Source organism: Lagenorhynchus albirostris, chromosome 12 (assembly GCF_949774975.1).
Source record: "Lagenorhynchus albirostris chromosome 12, mLagAlb1.1, whole genome shotgun sequence".
Classification (NCBI taxonomy): Eukaryota; Metazoa; Chordata; class Mammalia; order Artiodactyla; family Delphinidae; genus Lagenorhynchus; species Lagenorhynchus albirostris.
Window position 1 is genome coordinate 32,863,657 of NC_083106.1, and position 19,536 is coordinate 32,883,192.

The 19,536-nt window shown below is 34.5% G+C and overlaps 1 protein-coding gene across 1 annotated transcript in view; it reads right to left on the reverse strand.

The window, feature by feature from the left end:
* LAMA2 (laminin subunit alpha 2) overlaps window positions 1-19,536 on the reverse strand; it is a 605,756-nt gene that overhangs the window by 448,587 nt on the left and 137,633 nt on the right. The window lies entirely within an intron of this gene.

Consider the following 19,536-nt stretch of genomic DNA (forward strand, 5'->3'; position numbering starts at 1 on the left):
ATACTTTTAAAAAAGTCTTCTGTTATCTTCATGTTATTGACACAAGTCTTACTGAAACCTCCATTCTGCATTTCAGCCATTTTGTGAAATTTGTCAGGTTACAAATGTTAAAATAATTCAATCATCCCCAGAACATTACCTCTCTACCTTTAGACATTGTATTCTCTAGGTTGCTAAATGATTTATTATTAAATAAATAAGGTTTCTCTTCTGTCATTCATCATTATTTTGCATTTAGCTATACAATTATTATTTCATAAAATACATGTTGAGCCAACCCAATCCAAAAATGGGCAGAAGACCTAAACAGACATTTCTCCAAAGAAGATATACAGATTGCCAACAAACATATGAAAGAATGCTCAACATCATTAATCATTAGAGAAATGCAAATCAAAACTACAATGAGATACCATCTCACACCGGTCAGAATGGCCATCATCAAAAAATCTAGAAACAATAAATGCTGGAGAGGGTGTGGAGAAAAGGGAACACTCTTGCACTGCTGGTGGGAATGTAAATTGATACAGCCACTATGGAGAACAGTATGGAGGTTCCTTAAAAATAGAACTACCATATGATCCAGCAATCCCACTACTGGGCATGTACCCTGAGAAAACCACAATTCAAAAAGAGTCATGTACCACAATGTTCACTGCAGCTCTATTTACAATAGCCAGGACATGGAAGCAACCTAAGTGTCCACTGACAGATGAATGGATAAAGAAGGTGTGGCACATATATACAATGGATATTACTCAGCCATAAAAAGAAACGAAATTGAGTTATTTGTAGTGAGGTGGATGGACCTAGAGTCCGTCATACAGAGTGAAGTAAGTCAGAAAGAGAAAAACAAATACTGTATGCTAACACATATATATGGAATCTAAGGAAAAAAAAGGGTCACGAAGAACCTAGGGGCAAGACAGGAATAAAGACGCAGACCTACTAGAGAATGGACTTGAGGATATGGGGAGGGGGAAGGGTAAGCTGGGACAAAGTGAGAGAGTGGCATGGACATATATACACTACCAAATGTAAAATACATAGCTAGTGGGAAGCAGCCACATAGCACAGGGAGATCAGTTGGGTGCTTTGTGACCACCTAGAGGGGTGGGATAGGGAGGGTGGGAGGGAGGGAGATGCAAGAGGGAAGAGATATGGGGATATATGTATATGTATAACTGATTCATCTTGTTACAAAGCATAAACTAACACATCATTGTAAAGCAATTATACTCCAATAAAGATGATAAAAAAAAAAAAAACATGTTGAGCACATACTATGCCAGATACCATAAAAGGTTTGGGGGTTTGGGAATGAAAATACTATTAAGATGGGCTTATTGTGGGAAGTGATCCTGATCTGAATCTTGGAGGAGAAATAGAAATGTTTTTGATATAGAAAATGAAGAAGAAAAAAACAAACATACCAGGCAGAGGGAATATTATATGAGTATGGACTTTATTCTGAAAGCTTATATGAATGCTGAGTGACTGACAAGAGGACTGAATTTGTAACTGTTCTAACCTGTTAGATTATGTGATCATATATAGATGCAGATATGGATGTAGATATAGATATAGTATAGCTACCTACAGATTATACACAGAGTATGCACAATGGTTCACATGTATATCAACCCAAACCATTACCTGTTTGTCATTGTCAGTAATTTTAGTGGGATTTTCTTCTAGGTCTTTAAAATTATAATTTATAGTATTAAAAAAGTAGGTAGTAGGAAGGAAGAAATACGCTGAGAATCCTGTTCTTAAGAGGTCAAAACACCTTGCTGGCCAGCAGGATGAAGTTAGATAGTTAAGCCCCTTCTAGCTTCTTCAAACAAAAGCCACTTTACTTACACAAAAGCCTTCTCAGGCAGGAGCCAATATCTCTAAAACTGCCCCAGGACATTGTCAGTTTTACTCTGTGATCTTTGTCTCCCTCACCTCTGCCTAGTCTTGACCTTGACCCTGACTTTGGGTTCTGTTTTGTAGGTATGGGTGAGACTCCCCATGCCCTGCTTTGGTACAGCCCTGTGAGACCTAATTGGAGCTGGGTAGGCCTGGACTTTCTCAGATCTGAGGAATCATGGGAGGGAGCCGAGATGGGAAGATGGCTGGTGAAAATTATTTTCCTCTATGTCGTATGTTCCAAAATATAGAATTGGATTACATCCCAAATTACCCACAGCATTAAATGAATAAAATGTGAGCAAAATGACATGGTTATAAAAGAATTATGGGTATAGAAGTAACATTAAGAAGCTATTTCATATTCATTAATATGATTTAATCACCAGTAACCCCATTATGTAGATTTTATTAGTCCCATTTTACAAGTGAAGAAAATGCAGCTCAGAGAAGACAAACAATATGCACAAAGTTATGAATTACCAAGATCAATAACTAAGATCTGAACTCAGCTCTTTAACTCAGAAGGCTAATTCTCATCAGGGCATGAAGAAAAACCTGGTCCTTGGCAGAGTTTATCAATTTACATACTTAATAAAAGAAATAACTTACCCAGTCACCACCCCTTTGTTGTTTCATAGAGTTTTCCAATCATAAACTAAAGATGTTAATATAATTTACATTTATTTTCTTCCAGTTCTTTCCATTGATTTGTTTGTTACATTTATTGATCATGTGCTCAAAATTAACCTTTTCATAATTTAATTGCCTTGCTTTGTGATCAGGGAACAGGTGACTTTTGAAATTTTATTAGCAATTTTGTTGTTTATTTTAAAAAATCAGTAAAGTGTATTGGTCAGGGAAGTTCCCCAAGTAGTTTCTAACGACCAATTTGAAGAGTCATTCAATATCTGAGCTTCTACTGAATTTTCAGCAGGTTGTATTATAGATTGCAGCCCATTTTCATTATAAGTTAAATGTATTAGACTGTACCTATTTATTCCCATTCAAAAGCAGCAGAGCAATATTTATTGCTATATTCAATATGGGTTACTTGGTTAAGATTATATAAACATTGCAAGTGTAAATGAACTACAAATAGATGGTGAACCTTTATAGAGTACTGACTTACAACCTCTTAATTAAATTCTTAATTTGAGGTCATGTAATGTTAATGACATAAAAGCCAGTTATCGTTACCAATACAATTATGTCTGACATTTTTTTTTCTGAATAGTATCTAGACTAAGTAAATTTAGTTGGATTTGTGGCTTAAAGAACAAAGTCTAAACAAAAAACAAATAATATTTATTCTCCCTATACTATATATTTTATTGGAGATTAGAATATGTATACTATATAGAGAATAATATAATAAATTCTTTTCTATAATATATACATTTAGTAAATAGTCTAGAAAAATTTACATCATGGGAAAAATAGAAATTTTGCTACAATATGGCAAACATTTAAAAATTCACCAAATTGTCACTGTTTTTATTTGAATGTTTTTAGACTATATTTGCTTACTCACATACTGTGCTCTAGTCATACAATTTTGCATGATTTTGATGATCTGCCTTAAAACTCCACATTTTGGTTTTAAATGGCAGAAGCATCTATAAAACCTGCATATGGAGGTTCTACTTTCAGTAATTGTGAAGTAGCTCCTATTAAATCACTCACAGATAACAGCTATGAATTCTAAATAAAATATATTTTTAAAAATCTCAAATACTTGAAGACATTGAAGAACAACTCAAAACAGTTAAACCAGGAGGATGTGTATTCTTAGAAGGAAGATAATGGATGTGTCTCAGACTGCCCATGCAAGGTGGCTAAAACTCAAGTAGAAACCCACAATTTCACTGCCTTTTTTGTTTTTTCTTTTTTTACTTTACTGTCTTGAAGAATCAGAAAACAGAACCAAGAATGATCACAGCTGCTGTAAAGTGAGGAAGAAATACTGGAAAAAAGAAAGCCACAGACAGGGAACCTCAAAATATGTGTATAAACTCTTCCCAAATCTCTCATCAATAACAGATATGCATATGCCCTAGGCAGACTCCAAGTACCCCCGATTGGACCAAAAGAACAAAACAGTGATCATAGTTGCTGCATTCCATAGGAAAGACAAGAGTGTTTCAGTCCAGATAAGTTAACCAGTAAAACACAAAACTATAAGATCGATAACTATTCTTCAGAACATATCAGAATCCTAAGTTTTCTACCATGGATTGTTCACAACATCCAGAATGCAATTTTACAAAAAAATATTAGATAGACTTACAAGGAAACAATAAAATGCCACCAGTACTTAGAAGAAAAGCAGTGAATGGAGACAAACACTGATATCAACCAGATGTTGGAATTAGGACACAAAAAATTTTAAGCAGCTTTCATAACTATGATGAAAGACACACACACAAAAATGCTTATATTAAAAAACAGAGAATAGAAACTACAAAAAATATGAAATATACATTCTGGAACTGAAAAATGCAATATCTAGAATAAAAAATATTACATGAGATCAGTAAAAAAAAATTGGAGGACTTCCCTGGTGGCGCAGTGGTTAAGAATCCACCTGCCAATGCAAGGGACACGGGTTCGTCCCCTGGTCTGGGAAGATTCCACATGCCGTGGAGCAGCTAAGCCCGTGCGCCACAACTACTGAGCCTGCGAGCCACAACTACTGAGCCCGCGAGCCACAACTACTGAGCCTGCGTGCCACAACTACTGAAGCCCACGTACCTAGAGCCCGTGCTCTGCAACAAGAGGAGCCAGCACAATGAGAAGCCCACGCACCACAACGAAGAGTAGCCCCCACTCGCCTAACTAGAGAAATCCCGCACACAGCAACGAAGACCCAATGCAGCCAAAAAGAAGAAACAAAAGAAAAAAAAGAAATAATATATATAAGTATATATCTGTGTGTATAACCATACATACACATATATGCACATACACATATATGTACATATATGTATATATAATTCATGTCATTCTTTGGCTTTTATAAATTATCAATACCAGTAACAACAGAATTTTAATTTGACATTTGTCAAATCAAATGTGGAAAAACTGGTTAGATACTACAAAGGGAAACTGTTTTCAATCCTGTTCAGAATCAGAAGAATGGAGAGAAAGAAAACCCTGAATTAGCAAAACAGCTGAATGTCTTTCCAAGACACCTGCTGGCCAGCAAACAGCAGGTGAATTTATTTTCCTGTACAGCTTTCCAGCTCTTCCAGCTTTTATTTTATAAAAATGAAGAACTTTGACACAGCATCATATTTAATACATGTTTGTCTTTTGAATAACTACAAGTGAGTCACAGAGAAATGCATTTTACATATCAGTAAGTGATCTACTGTGTGGCACAATTCAGACTCGTTCCTTAGGATTTAGGCAATGTTTCTCTAGGTGAAGAGCCAGAGGGTTGTTATCCAGTAGGAAAAACAAGACCATTTCGAATTTGAGCTTTACAAATGAGGAAAATAACTCCCAGAACCTAAAAGGCACAGCTGATTTTCAAACACAATTACTGTAATCCCAAATAAATTAGAATTAATTTTATCATTAAAGATCCACCCTGCCTCACTCCTCTTCCTGCTCTAAATGAAAATCCTTCTCACCTCCTACATCATTCCTGAGTTCTGTGTCATCTAGTTCTCCTTTTCCCTTCTATATGCACACCCACAGGCCAACTTCCATCGTAGTTTTACAAGTCCTATAATTTATTACCAAATTTTCCTTTTTAAGAAAGCACTCCTTCCACCTGCTTATTGTAATTGAAGCTTTGATTTCCTCTGACAATGACACTTCATAGATTTCCCCAGTGGATCCCTAGAAGCACTGGAAAAGGAAAAATAGCCTCCTTCTGGCTTCTAAATGCTACTTACAAATCAGTTCCTCTCGTTGGCACTCATAACTTCTTAAAAATTCCAAGTCACCCAACCTTTCTAAGTGCTCACCTCCGTTGACTGACTTCATGAAGACCATCTACAAAAATATTGGTAACTGATTCACAGTAATCTTCATCCCCCAAATCTCTGTCATTCTTACTAAATAGGTGAACATAAACCAGCATTAATAAAATGTTACTCCACAGAAACCAGAAAATGTTAAAAAAAAAAGGTACTTTAAGGACAAATATGTCTTACTTCTAATCTTAATTCTAAGATCTCTGCTCCCAATTAATTGTTTTGTCCGCAGCTTAATGTTATCTATCTATCTATCTATCTATCTATCCTTTCAGGTAAACATATCCTATCTGATCTTACATCTAATGCAACAGCACCCATACTAGTCTTCCTTCATGACTCCACTTCCATTCATCTTCCAAACTGCTGGAGAAATTACCTTCCTAAAAATTAAGTCTGATCATATCACCTTGTTGTTTAAAACCTCTGTGAGTTGTCTGTTGCCTATAACATAGCAGCCAAATTTCTTGGTAATCTGAACATTTATAATCAGGCCCCTATCTACCTCTCTAAACTCATCTGTTTCCATACTCTTTCATGCCTTCCTACACAACCAGAGTACTAACATCTTACTGTTTACAAATATATCAGGAGCTTTGAAAATTCTTTGTCATGACATTATCTTGTCCATAGAACATTTTCCTTTTTTTGCTTACATGGTCATCTACTCATCTTTCATGACCTAGCTCAAATATCCACACCTCTGTAAAAATGTTTCCTCGACTTTGCAACACAGAATTGGTTATTACCTTCTTGGTGTCTACATAGTACTTAGTTTATATTTTATTATAACCCTTATCACACTGAAACTTTAATATCTTTTACAGTGGATCTCCGGTCTATAACATTATTGAGTACGGGGATAATACTAGCTAGCCTATAATAGCACTCAGATTTAAATTTATTGAATGAGAATAAATTCATGCACTTTGTTATACAGCAGAAACTAACACACCATTGCAAAGCAATTCTACTCCAATAAAGATGTTAAAAAAAAATTTTTTTAATTATGTTTCATGATGAAAGTTTCCTTCTAGCTTATTTTATTTGTTTGTTTCCATCGTGCTCTTTATCTTAATTATATTTAACTGTGTGACGTTTGGTGAACCACCATTTTAAAATGACAGTGATATAACTCATATCTTAAAAGAAAATCTTCCTAATGTAGTTTGGCAAAAAGAATTCCTAAATATATTTTCTTGTTTTCATCAGTTAAAATATTAAACTAAATGAATATTGTCGAGTAGCTGTCTTCACTACCTGTGCCTAGCATACTATAATATTTTTCATTAACATTCAGAGATATTGATAGACATGTTAAATATCAGTATATGTATTTTAATTTCTCAAATAATGTTTGTTGTTAACATCTACAGTCCAACTCACAAAGACCATCGTTAACATAATTGATAACAGACAGTACTTGGAGACTTGCTATGGGAAAGTCATCCAGTCAATGAATTCTCTCCAATATATTCAATTTTTAAATAACTTTTAAAAATCATCACATATTTTTTACAGTAATACAATGCACATTTCTCCCCCCGCCTCCTTCTGCCATCCTAGTCTTGATACACAATATTTCTCTTGCTCGCTTATGCCAAGCATCTCTCCCCTCTCAAACGAATAAGAGGAAACTGTTTGAATGTTTCTGACTTTCCATTTCAGTCTCTAGGTCTGTGGAGCACTTTTAAAAATTCTCATGCAGGCAAACAGAGCTGTTTGCAAGTAATTCAGCATTTGAAAGACAAAAGAGAACATGCCAATTTAAAATGTTCTAAGACATGTCAAGGAAGAAAAGGAGATACTTGTCTGAAATCCTGAGCTATGTGGGTGTGTAGGAACACACTGGTATAAAACAAAAATGGGACAAAACAACATGTTGCCGAAGAGAATGATTTCCAGCTGTGCACTGCAGGAAGTAAGTTAATGCTCCTAATCCATGATGCAGATGAAGAGTTTTACAGAACTAGAAAATCAGTCCAATGTGAACTACTAGCCATCCAGACACAACCATGTTTGTAAGCTGGAAAAAAATAATGCTGAATCCAGTTGTTCAGAAGAAAAACAAAAGGAGGGCATGTATTCTCATCCTAACAGGCCTTTCCAATATGTCTTGTACTGTTGCTCAGTTCTCTTTTCAGCTTCCAAAATAAAAGGATATTTTTGGAGGCTTAAGGGTTGGTTTGGTCTCCTTTCTTCTTTTCTAATCAGAAAAAGTAGTACAATTTCTACTTAGTACATGTTAAAAATTGTTTAGTTTATTCTAAGCAAAGATGAAAATTTAAGTATTTTTATTATTATCAGACACAAAATAAACCAGATGCAAACACACATATTCCAAAGGGTCTTAAGCAAGTTTTGCTTATGGAATATCAACTCTATGTACAGATATTCTGACTAAAATAAGGATTACAAGGGCCATAATAAACTCAAATGCCATCTTAGCCACTTGACCCAACCAAGCGCTATAGGATTTTATTAAATTTCTGACAAAGCATATTATTAATCTTATTAAGACAGGATTACATCATGGATTTTCAATAACCTAAAATGATATATATAAGAAAATAACTGTCATTATGACATGGATTTCTGGTAAGAACACTAACAGATACACCAGGAAGGACATGACAGTACATCTCTATGACAGTGACTCAAAATAAGGCATTTGTACTCAAAGTTCCTCAAACTCCTCAAAATATATATATTTTAAACCAACTCTCTAACTACCGTAGGCTCATTAAATTGAACTTGACCACACTATATCTGATCAATAAAGACTTCTTGAGATGGATAAATAAATAAATTAAATTCAGCAAAATATCATCTCTAGGGCTAGATTGAATAGATTCTTTTTCAAACTTCAAATTTATATCCCCAAAATACAGATCCCCACTACTCCCACTTCCATTATTTGTTGAGGACCTGGTGGACATTGCCCTGGTCACAAAACTTCCATTCCTTTCTATTTGCGTGGAAATCTCACCCACTATCCATTTAAAATTAGTATCTACAAACTGCTTTGTTTTTATTTTAATTTTTTTAATGTTCCACTTGTAGAACAATCGTGAATCATCCTAGAAGTTTTCAAAATCATATGATAAAAAATAATTATTATAGCTGGGGCACTTACTTAGAATATTCTAACATAAGGGTACCCAAAATATTCATTGAGGGGGTGGCAGTTAGGGAGAAATAGACTGTTTCCCAGCTTCCTCCAATCTCACTTCATCCATATCAGCAGAGCATATGTTCAGTATCTGCTCTCTTCTCTCCTGCCTGGCTTCCAAAACCAAGCCTATAAACTAGATGTCTCTTTGGCAGGTCTGTCTGCAAACTCAAAATGAGAAGTAAAAAAGGCAAAGGAGAGGAAATGTGAAACAATTTTAAGTCACTGAAAACGAAATTTAGAGCCTCAAATTGGCAATTACCCCACAACAGAGGTGTATAGAAAACAAAATAAAAACTTTGTGTCTGTGTCTGCTGTTGACAATCCAAAGTACAAAAATATAAGAAAGCTCTAAATTAATTGCTCTGCAAAGAGCATGAGCTTATATTTACGGCCCTCAAACAAAACTATCAGAAGGGACTCAAGTAAGCTTTGGTGCATATAATGGCAGCAGGAAAGACTGTTCCCCATGGGTCCTGCTCTTTAAGGACTGCTAGACAATTTCTTATTTCTAATGATGAAACAGATATTTTTTAAAACAAAACCAAAAACGCTATTCTACATTGTGCTTCCTCTGGCTTAAAAGATCTAGACAAAAGGAAAAAGAAAAGTCACATTCATTTACTATGATCTTTTTCATTTGTTTTTATCAGTAAGTATTAGACTTCCTCAGGGCTTGATCCTAGACCCTTTTCTTATTTCATTCGCATCCCCAAGTAATCTCCAAATAATCCCCAAATAATCTCCAAATAATCCGCAATAATCTCATCTACTTCTAAACCATTTACATACCATCTGCATAGTCAATGTGGAGTTATATCTCCAGGCCAGATATTTTTTCTGAAGCTCCTGGTTTAATTATCCAAATAGCATACAACCTCCACTTAGATGTCTCACCAGCACCTCAAACTTAATCTACACAAAGCAGAGCTTGTGATTTCCAGTGCTCAGGCACCACCACCGTCCCCACACAACCGCCCTGAATTAGCTACTCCTGAGTTATTTCTAGCTCAACACATTTTATTTTACCCACCCAGTGTCTCATACAGAAAGCTAGGAGTCATTGTGGATGCATTCCATCACCAAGAACTATTCTAAGTCCAAAATTAATTTCAGATCCATACGCTTCTCCCCAGCGCGAAGGCCGAGTCACAGGCATTTTTAGCATCTGGATTTTTGCAGTAGCTTCTTAAATGGACTTCTGACTACCCTTTGCCTTTCTTCAATCCATTTTTAACAAAATGGATTTTCTTAAGATGCAAATCTGATCAAGTCACTCTTAACATCTTTCAAGGGAGTATAAGTGCACCTAGGTTAAAATTTAAAATTATTATCCTATTTTATATAATATTCTCTCATCACATTCAAAGAATACTACCTTTAGTTAGTTTCTAGAACAAGGCTCTGTTTTTTCCTTCCTCAGGATTTTGCCTAGAAATCCCTGCCTCTTAACTTTCCTCCACTCTTTATACCTTCCTATCTTTCACAAATCTTTTTTTCTTATACCTTAATTCCTCTGAGATCTTTCCTAACCCTTTCTAAACAATCCCCCATTTTAATCCCTAAATATGCCATACTTTGCCCATGTGTAATTTTATTTAATGATTACTTACCCAAGGTCTATCTCCCATACTGGAATAGAAACTCCATGAAGGAAGAAACCATGTTTATTTTATTTACTTTGTTCCACTGTATTCTCAGGGCCTAGCGAGGGCTGGACACACAAAGGTGCTCAAAAATATTCTCTAAGGAGAAATTAACCTTAGAACTTAGGGTATAATTGTATGCCTAGTCTGAAGAAGTGGAAAACTTCCTTTTGTCAAAATATAAAAGAATAAAACATGAAAAAAGCAAAACAAAACCAACACACACAAAAAAACTCCACTGATACATCTCTTTTATTGTTTTAGTGCCTTGACAACACAGACAACGTTAGTCTCCAGGGCTAAAACCATTATTTCCTTAAAGTTTATTGTGTTAATTGTCTTCTTAAATCCAAGTCCCTAAGCTCTGGGTAGTTTCTTATTTTCTATCTTAGAAAATAAAACTATCTTTTGTGTTTTATGTGAGCAACTTTGAATTCTCTCTGGGATTAGATTGGTTTGGTTGATAAATCAGAAGTTAGATTTATTGATTGATGTATTTCCCCACACCCTGGTCTATGTCCATCCTCATCCCAAAGCCCCTCTACAAAAAAAAAATTTTGGAAGATATAAATATATAAATGTATGGTTCTAATAAATACAATGTTAAAGTTATGCTCATCACTGGAACTTTATATTGTATTATCCCTTTCAAATTGTACCAGGTCTTAGCCTGATCCATAGGCTGAAGAATTAGAATGAGAGTTGTATGAAAAAATACTTCACAGCTGACTCAAGCATCTAATTCTAGTTTATGCTTTAAAAGCAAATTCTATGCAGCTTTAGTATATCTATGGAAATACTTGTTTTATGGACAAATTTTTTTCAAAGTGAGATTTGACAGTGTTTATAGCAAAACACTTTGTTCTCCAGCAGCTGTTTGAACACACATATAAATATGCAAGAAAACTCACAAATATTCTGTTTGCTCTTGTAAATACTTGAAGCAAAAAATCAGCATTTTACAGTCATTTAGCATAGTGTTGCTAATAATACTTTTCATTTACCAAGCACATATAAACTCTCGTATATAATGAGGTTTTTGTCACTTTTGCTTTTGCATTTTTACCAACATTCTTTGACCACTAAACTCTAAGTTCCTTGAGGGCAGAGACCATAATTCATGAATCTTTTTATTCTCAGAGACAACCAGAGTCACTGACATCAAATAGATGCTCAGTTAATATTCATAATATTAATGAATATCAAAAGTGAATGAGATTCGGTGAATTGATTTCATCACATCAGTTCTAACTTCTTTTTAAAAATTCTGGAGTAAGAATATTTGTTCTCGTTTGAACTAAAACAAACAAAAACAAAACCAAGAACCATGAACTTTCCTTTGTCGCATGGTATGTACTGTTAACATTTGTTTGAGTAATGCAATTCATTGATCATAATAAAAGAGTAGCACTGAATTTTACAAAGATTTTCATTTATCGCTTGACTCTCACAACAAAACTATAAGATAGATGGTATAGGCATTATTCACTCGATTATATAGATGAAATAATAGAACATCAATAATGATAGACCATTTCCTAAATACAGAACTTGTGTTTTTCAAATCCAATCCCAGTTTTTTTTCGACTGCATGTAACAAATTCATTGAATTCCTCCAACTCTCCACTCAGCTAGGCAGCGAATTAATACAAGAATGAACAACACAGGCAAACCTTCCACCTTCACAGAGCTTCAAACTAGTGCCAGAGAATTATATAATAGAATTTTTGCATAAATTGTATTAGAAACGATAAATGAAGGACTGGAATTAGGGGGTGACAGCAGGCAGCAAGGAGAGCATTTCGAAGATACTCAAAGTAAGTCTGGCCAGAGGTCAAGCCCAGAGGGTGTCCTAAGGAAAATATGGCTATAAGCCCAAAGAAACCAGATTTAACTAATCTTCACCTTAAATACCTAGGCAAGGACTTGAAACCTAAGTTTGGAGATGCAGAAATTATAGGTATGGATCTCTGAGAAGGCGTCTGATTCTGAGTCAGCTGCTTTCAAAGGGAAAACCTCTGTATTCTAACCTAAAGGCAGAGGTAGCCTTTGCAGTGGATAAAGGCAAGAAGGCTCTACAATTAGTTGCCCTAGAGATCTGAGGAAAAAGCAACCATGCCATTGCTAAAAAATCCACTTACGATTTTCGAAATTTGAAAATTTCTGAAAAACTACTGTCAAAATGTGACCCAAAATAGTTTAGTATTGCAGGCTAAAAACATTTTCAAAAATGTCCTTTGGTCTTGTGGGGGCTTTTTCCTAGTTTTTCTCATGATTATTTGGAAGCATGTCTTTTTTCTCCAATTATTAGTAGACATTAAGATAATAACTCATCACCACCAACTTTATGTTCTTTAATAACTTCAATCACTTTAAATGTTCTAATTTTCTGTAGAGCTCCTACCAAATAAATACCACTGCAAGTATTGCAAAGATCTTCAAAAAGCGTTTTGTTTTTTTTTTAAACATCTTTATTGGAGTATAATTGCTTTACAATGGTGTGTTCGTTTCTGCTTTGTAACAAAGTGAATCAGTTATACATATACATATGTCCCCATATCTCTTCCCTCTTCAATTTCCCTCCCTCCCACCCTACCTATCCCACCTCTCTAGGTGGTCACAAAGCATAGAGCTGCTCTCCCTGTGCTATGTGGCTGCTTCCCACTAGCTATCTATTTTACGTTTGGTAGTGTATATACGTCCATGCCACTCTCTCATTTTGTCCCAGCTTACCCTTCCCCCGCCCTGTATCCTCAAGTCCATTCTCTAGTAGGTCTGTGTCTTTATTCCCATCTTGTCCCTGGTTCTTCATGACCATTTTTTTTTTTTTTTAGATTCCATATATATATGTTAGCATACGGTATTTGTTTTTCTCTTTCTGACTTACTTCACTCTGTATGACAGACTCTAGGTCCATGCACCTCACTACAAATAACTCAATTTCGTTTCTTTTTATGGCTGAGTAATATTCCATTGTATATATGTGCCACATCTTCTTTATCCATTCATCTGTCGATGGACACTTAGGTTGCTTCCATGTCCTGGCTATTGTAAATAGGGCTGCAGTGAACATTTTGATACATGACTCTTTTTGAATTATGGTTTTCTCAGGGTATATGCCCAGTAGTGGGATTGCTGGGTCATATGGTAGTTCTATTTTTAGTTTCTTAAGGAACCTCCATACTGTTCTCCATAGTGGCTGTATCAATTTACATTCCCACCAACAGTGCAAGAGGGTTCCCTTTTCTCCACACCCTCTCCAGAATTTACTGTTTGTAGATTTTTTGATGATGGCCATTCTGACCAGTGTGAGATGATATCTCACTGTAGTTTTGATTTGCATTTCTCTAATGATTAACAATGTTCAGCATTCTTTCATGTGTTTGTTGGCCATCTGTATATCTTCTTTGGAGAAATGTCTATTTAGGTCTTCTGCCCAGTTTTGGATTGGATTGTTTGTCTTTTTGATATTGAGCTGCATGAGCTGCTTGTAAATTTTGGAGATTAATCCTTTGTCAGTTGCTTCATTTGCAAATATTTTCTCCCATTCTGAGCGTTGTCTTTTCATCTTGTTTATGGTTTCCTTTGCTGTGCAAAAGCTTTGAAGTTTCATTAGGTCCCATTTGTTTATTTTTGCTTTTATTTCCATTTCTCTAGGAGGTGGGTCAAAAAGATCTTGCTGTGATTTATGTCATAGAGTGTTCTGCCTATATTTTCCTCTAAGAGTTTGATAGTGTCTGGCCTTACATTTAGGTCTTTAATCCATTTTGAGTTTATTTTTGTGTGTGGTGTTAGGGAGTGTTCTAATTTCATTCTTTTACATGTAGCTGTCCAAAAAGCATTTTATCATCACTAGAATCAATGAGTTTAGGACACAGAGAAGAGACGAATAGGACTCTATAACTTGCGGTGGTTACTAGTTATCCGCATTGAAACTTATTCAGCTTTCAATCTTGCTTGACAGTCAAGTTGACAGAGGGACGTTAATGGAGTATAGGATATATACTATTGGCCGTGAAAGAGAACATTCCAATCAGCATACAGGATGTTGATGCATCTTTGGCGTATCATTCTTACTATAAGTATGATATCCAAAATGAGACATTCTTGCTTGAAAGATATTACAGAAGTTGTCTGTGTAACTGTTCTCTAATTAAATATTCCTAATCAGTCTCCTTTTTCAAGAGTATCACTCTACTAAAATTCCACCCACTTCTAAATTTTTATATGCCACCACACATGATACACTCTTATTTATACTCTCTAGTATTTTAATTGCATGGTAGTTAGAGCTTTTCATTGCTGATGTATAATGAGCTCTCAGATCACTATGGTATCACAAGCTATTTTTTTCTCCACACTTGCACACAGTGTAATTTCTTCGTCATCTTGTTTTAGTGTCATGAGATTTTTGCTTACAAAGTAAATTGCTCTTCAGTTTTATATAAGAAACTTATGATTTCTGTCTGCCCACTTCTCTAACTTCTCTCCTTGTATCTTTAATAATATTTAATCTATTTTTGCACTACTGGTTAATTTAATAATATACTACATCATCTAAAATCATATCTAGATAATATGCCCTGAATCACTTTGGAAGTGAGATATATATGTATATGTGTGTGTGTGTGTGTGTGTGTGTGTGTGTGTGTGTGTGTGTGTGTGTGTGTGTGTGTGTGTGTGTGTGTGTGTGTATATATTTGGTGGATTCAGTCATGTCAAGACAGCCAAGGGTTGGTTATTTTTTTCTTGTTGATACTGAATCTCACAACTGCTACCAGATTGGCTTATGGCTAGAAGTTACTGGTCAGAGTAAAATATTCCAAAAGGTAATTATTTTATTCAAAATGTTAAAATAATTACAGTAAAGCATTGATAATACAAAAAGATTAAACTTAGACACATATAGAAGATTAAACTTAAGGCTCCAAAATTTATTCAGAACTCAAGAAGGTCAACTTATTGAACAAAATGTTTTCAGTATATAGATTTATTCACTCACAAAACTGTAAACATTAACTGGTCCCAAGCATGTTGAAACAAGAGATTTAAACAACACTTTCAGAACGCTATATATTTGCTTGGCTACAACAAACATGCCCAGTAAAATGTTATTCTTTAGAGATATATATTTTGTCTACCTTGTCAGTAATGAAGCAGGCTTGTAAATCATGCTCGTGAAACTGACAGATGGATTTGAGGACCTAAGATTTCTAGGCATTCATAATAATATTTTTATATTGTCTCCATTCTTCTAAACTAAACTGAAGACTTGTTTAACAATATATTGGGTTGGCCAAAAAGTTCGTTTGGTTTTCCATGGGCTCTTACGGAAAACCTGAACGAATTTTTTGGCCACCCCAATATCTGCTTATTGTAATGCTGGACCCAAGAAAATATTCAAAAAATATTTGATAAATAAATCATTTAATGCATGAATTCAACATAAAAGGCTGGTTTACAATATGAATTAAACTTACACTGCAGAGAACAATACAAATAATTTACAATTTAAATTTGACTGTGTGTCTGTATTTGCATTGTTTTAAAGTGATCTAAGACAAATTCTTCTTTCATCTTTGAATCATCAAATCTTATACTTATTTTTCAAAATATACTCAATATTTACATTATCCTCCATCAGTACTGATGCAGCCTAAATCCCATTTTTGTTAAAAGCAGAGATTATAATAATGTGTTAGATTCCTGTGCATTATTGTTAAAATAAGCTCCAAAGAAGTCCACTTTCTTCAAGTTCTTGCATCACTCCAGATCCTATAATAACTGTCACTGGACTCTAACTATAATTGTTTCATCTAGATATTTCAAGTATTCCATAATCTCACTCTAATCCACCTTTCCTACCTAAATTCCCCTAAAATTATCTTCTATTATTCTCAATTAAAATTCCATGCTCAAGTAGTTTCCTTATCTTATTCTGAAAACACTATCTCATTACCCACCTCACCTAGGTTGTGTTAATTTCCCTACCTGAATTATTCTCCATGGGTCTAAATATAATATTTCCCTCAAAATCTTGATTAAAAAAAATTATCCATCCTTTCCCAATCTTTTGCATTAAAAAATCAATGAATCTTTATTAAACAATTTTTCGTTTCAAACAAATTGTTCTTTATTTTATTCTTTTAATGCAAATGTACTTATGAGATGAGAAAAAAAAAATGTTACATAGTTGTTTAAATCACCAGAATGCCTAGCATACGAGGAAGTGCATAGTCAGTGCTCAGAAGTTCTTATCAAACTTTCTTTCATTCGCTTACAGTATATAAACATACTTATCACACACACACACACATATGTGTGTGCGTGCATGTATCTCCGTGTATTAAAACCTATAAGTTTCTGGGTGAAAATTTCTACAAATAAACAGGTTATTACGTATGGATTCTAACTTGTTCATTCATTCATTCATTCAGCAAATATTTATGGAGGCCTTGCTGTATACAAGACAAGGTCAGCCTTTGGCTAAGTCACTGTCAAGTTATTCATTTCTGTAACTCCCTCTGTGTCTAGCTAGAGCTTTACACACAATTAAATGAAACTCAATCAATAAGAAGATATGGTCTCTGTTCTAAAGGAGCTTATTTATTTTTCAGAGCTATTTAGAAGACATTCACCTTAATATACAGGTTATTACTAAGCAGAAAATATTGCTTTTATTTTTAATATTGAGTGCTAGTTTTATGTTCTCTTATAGTCAAAACTACCTGGAATTTTCCACTTTGAAAAATGTTCAATTTTAGCTATGGCTGAATAGAGAAAGTAAGGCCTGAGCAGATGGCTGTCAAAACACCAATGACTACATACCATGGCTGAGAACTTGCACACAAAAATATGCAACTTGGTACACTGTAGACTTCTTTCATGTAAATACCAAGGGACAGCTGGCTTGAAAACTCTGCAAAATCAATTTGATGCTATTCTATATTTGGTCCGTCTTCCACGAATATTAAATTATATCAGCATCTGCTAGAATCCCTGACAGGAAAGGCTGTGTCCCCAGAACCATTTCAAGCCCTAGTGTTTCACTTTCCAACATCAGAAAATAGCTGGAAGCTGAAATCTGTCTTATATGAAGTGTATTGCTTACATGAATGGAGTTACTTGGGAAATAGAATTCTTATGTTTGAAAGAATTACTGCATCCCTACTCTAGTGTTTCATTTTCAAGCTCCAGTGTTTCACTTTCAAGCCCTAGTGTTTCACTTTCCAACATCAGAAAACAGCTGGAAGCTGAAACCTGTCTTATATGAAGTGTATTGCTTACATGAACGGAGTTACTTGGAAAATAGAATTCTTATGTCTGAAAGAATTACTGCATCCCTACTCTCAAAGCACATGTATACTAATGGCTTCTAAACAGCTTTATTCTTGGAGTTTCTTTCTAAATTTGTCACCACTACCTTCATCTTTGCTGTTAGATTCAATTTTAGTGCACATTTATGCGACTGTCTTAATGCAAAATATTTTGCCACTGGGCTACTTGCAACTTGATAATATATTTGTTTTAAAACAGTGTATTATCAAGTTGCAAGTAGCCCAGTGGAAAGTTATATAACTTAACAGAGAAATCAATATTCTACAAATTCAGTTCCTACAGTACGAATGTATTTAATTATCATAGATACTTTTTATATCTAGTCAAAGTACCTATTTCCTTCTGCATGATAGAAAGATAATTGTTACCGTGATTTTAATTGCACACAACCTTTCATTCTACTGCATATTATATTAAATAAAAATCACAAATACATCTAAGGTAAAACAGCCGAGAGAGAGAGAGTAAGTAAAGAGCATTTTACTGATGAGATAAAATAATATTCTAACTAAAACATAAGTTCTAGTTGATGGCTAAGTTTGACACACACTAATAAATATATAGACAGCTGGTAAACTTTGACACGTGTGAGCGTTTGTGCAGGTATGTGCACAGCAAGTACATCTATGACTGAATTTGCACTCCCCTTTAAGCGTAGCAAAATTAGAAAATGATTCTGAGATGAAAAAGAGCAAGGACTTTGTTCCACTAAAAAGAAATCACTGTAAATTTTCTTATGGCTCCATAATGTAGTCAGAACATTTCAAATGTAATTTCTTCAAATGAGCAAAAGCTGCCACAGGTTTATTGTACCCTTCATCCCCTCTGACCACAGAGCTCACATCACTGCTGTTCAGCAGCTATGAAATTTCCCATTTCCCATTTAAAATGCATGAATTTGCACATCATACTGAAAGAAGTAAAAATGGTTTCCTTGATTTAAATTTTTTCAATTTAATTTTAATTCTGATATGGTTCATCTTTTTCTCCATGGATCCTTCTTCTTAGGTATGATTTCTCCTTGACCTACTAACAAAGCTACTGATGAAAAGAGTAATCGTGGCTATATTCAAGCAAAATGTGATATTTCTACCTTTATAAAAGAGCAATAACTGTTGTCAGATCACTATTTTAAAAAAATCTTTAATAAAACAAAATTCATGATTTAAGCTTTAACTTTTTTTAAATGGTAGCATTGTCTGAATATGTATTCTTTTCTTTTAAATGTTAAAACAATGTATTTGAATATTTGCACTTTTCTTAGAAATTTACTTGCTACAGATAACAAGCTACCCAGAGAGAGGGGAGGCAAAAAAGACTTTTTTTTCATAATTGGAAGTAAAAGGTCTAATTTATGCAAAAATAGCAGAAATATACATTTCATTTAATTTTTCACATTTTATAATACCTCAGTTCTCTTTTTTCCCAATGACTCAAACTAAATTACACTCCTCAATAAATGCACTCAGATGTGGACATT